Genomic DNA, 2,975 nt, shown 5'->3' on the forward strand with positions numbered 1-2,975 from the left:
TCTCCGCTCTCGGGGATATCTCTAGGGTCTCTCTCGGTCACACGCCTATATTCGCGAGAACTGTCTCTCTATCGGGGGAAGAGGGTGTCTCTCGACTCTCTCTCTCTCTCTCTCTCTCTCTCTCTCTCTCTCTCTCTCTCTCTCTCTCTCTCTCTCTCTCTCTCTCTCTCTCTCTCTCTCTCTCTCTCTCTCTCTCTCTCTCTCTCTCTCTCTCTCTCTCTCTCTCTCTCTCTCTCTCTCTCTCTCTCTCTCTCTCTCTCTCTCTCTCTCTCTCTCTCTCTCTCTCTCTCTCTCTCTCTCTCTCTCTCGGCTGGACTGCATGTTTCGGCTCACCAGGCACTCCCGTGAGGATGAGCGACTGCAGGTGGATCGCGTCGACCGACGGCACGGAGAACATGAGCGTGTTGACGACGTAGACGGGGACGTGGTGGATGACGTCCATGCGGTTCGTGTTGAAGAAGAGGGGGTGGTAGACGTGGATCGCGTAGATCCACGCCATGTACAGAGCATTCGGCTGCCCGTCCGGGCCGACCGACACGCACTGCTGAGGCGAGAGCAGCGCGCGGAGTCCGCCGCCGAGCGTGAGCGCAGAGATGACCACGTTGGCGACGAGGTGGAGCACGAAGAAGGGTCGCTTGAAGCGGCGCGCCACCGCCTTGTCGACGATAAAGAGGACGCAAAAGGCGGTGGCGAAGCAGATGGCTGCGTTGATGGCGTGGTCCGTGTTGATTTGCGCTGGGATCATCATCGCCGTGTGAGCTTCCACGACGCGTGAGAGGATCTCCATGATGGTGAGAGAGTGGTGAGCGGTGGAGGACGTGCGAGAAGCCGATGTCGGGTGGTCGATGGCCGGCTTGAGGAGCAAGGAAAAAGAATTTTAGCTCTTTCCTACATAAGAGTGAGCAGTCCGACGAGAGTGGGACGGCCGCGAGGTGGCATGAAGGTTGCAGCGAGAAGCGGCGAGAGACTGCGAAAAGAGATACGAAGAGGCAGACTCCCCAGGGTGGGCGACGGAGAGAGAGAGAGAGAGAGAGAGAGAGAGAGAGAGAGAGAGAGAGAGAGAGAGCGACGGCTAGCGCATCACACTCTCCTCTCCTTAAAATCCCTGTGTGGTGGCGGCGTGCCGTTCTCCCATCCCTCCCTTGGGTTGTGTGTTTTCTTTCTTTCTTTTTTTGAGCAGTCCGAGCCCGACCGTTGTTCATCTTTCTACATACATACATAAGAGTAGTGAGGGCCATGCTTGGAAAGGCATGAAACAAAACGGCGACAGGCATCTAGCACAAACGGAGCGTGAGTACATGGCAGAGAAACTGTTATGAACGTAAAGCTAGGCGGATGGGTGAAAACATAGAGCCAGCCAAGATCTCGGCCATTCGCTTGACTCTCTCTGTGAGCGAGACAGCCCCCAGCAGTGCCTTGCAAGATCATGCATTCAGGGCGGAGGCAAAGAATCGAGCTCGACGAGGAGACGGGCAAGGGCTGTCCCGTCTGAACGGAGGTCCTCACGGGAGAGGTCCTCACGGGAGAGGTCCTCACCGGGGGCCCAGCGCGGAGGTCCTCACGCGCGGGGAGGGGGGATACAAGCGCGTTGAATCAGCTCGGTGGCCGAGGGCAGTGCGACATTGATCGAGATAGGATCGAGAGCGGTAGACCGGGGCCGGCACGACCAACCCGACTGCTCGTTTGCAGGTGGGAAGGCTCATTAGTTGGGTGGGGTTTAAACACTGTCTTTCAATCGATACGAGACGGAGAGCTAATTAGCGCACTCAGCGGGCCAGATGCTCGGGATCGGGCTGCCAAAGCGGGGGCAAGAGAGCCCTGTCTGACCCTGGGGGTGCGCGGTCGCAGGGGGAGGGGGGGTGGGGGAGTTCTTTCCCTCGCCCACTCAGCTTGACAACGAATCGCAGCATAGATCATGATCGCCCATATAGTGGGAATGACATCGAACAATAACGATAAGGATATCATCAGGCATTTTCGCAGGAGCCTCTGCACCTCAGGCATTTACATAAGTCTTACTCAATTGACAGTGGGACAGTGTTGAGATTCCGCACCAGGCAGGCCCAGCCTTCCCACCCGGACGAGCAGTCGAGACGAGCACAGCCGTCGCTTGCCGATCTACCGCTCAAGAGGTCGCGCTGGCTGCGCTCGAGGCCAGCGAGCTAATCCAAGTTTGATCAGGACCGCCTTGTTGTCTCCCCGGGTTGTGAGGACCTCCAGTGAGGACCTCTCCCTGAGGACCTCTCCCGTGAGACTGCTGATGAACAAATCACCTCTCCGATCAGAGTAAGGATGGCACTGCACTGCTCTCCTACATCGAGCGGCACGCCACGAGTGCGAGAGACGATGCAGCAAGGCAGAGTCCGCACTTTGAATGGAGAGAGGTCCTCCGGGGACGTCCTCACCAGATGCGAGGTCCTCACTGGAGGTCCTCACACACAGGGACGCAAAGCTGGGGGCCCCCTGAACAATCGCGTTGGACTATCTCGCGCAGCAGTGCGACCTCTGAGCAAGCGGTAGAGCTCGAGGTAGAGCGGCACCGACGACTGCTCCCTCGTCGGCACCCTCGTCGGCACTGGGGCGGAAAGGCTGCTGCTGGCGGGGTGGTATTGTCTGTCATTAGTTTATATAGAAGGAGGGGGCTTTAGGGGTGCGTAGGGGACCATGAACAGTGCATACGGTACGATGAAGACTGTGTAGTGTAGTGTAAAATAATGATGAAGTTGACCTGCATGTGCGTCGTCCCATCTCTTGTGGATGTGGGTCCCGTCCCGTCTCTGTCGGGGGAAAGACCAAACTTTTCGAGGCACTCGGTCGTGCAAACGAAGTTGACAGTGGGGCATGTACGAGCCTTGGGTGAGTGAGTGAGTATTCTTGATACGAAACCACGACGCACCAGTCGACTCGCATCGGTTGCCTGAGCAGGCGGACATCGCTTCCAGGGAGGGGGGCGCCCTTCTCTGCACGCCCCCCCC

This window comes from Emiliania huxleyi (genome assembly GCF_000372725.1).
Source record: "Emiliania huxleyi CCMP1516 unplaced genomic scaffold EMIHUscaffold_278, whole genome shotgun sequence".
In the NCBI taxonomy this organism is placed as follows: Eukaryota; Haptophyta; order Isochrysidales; family Noelaerhabdaceae; genus Emiliania; species Emiliania huxleyi.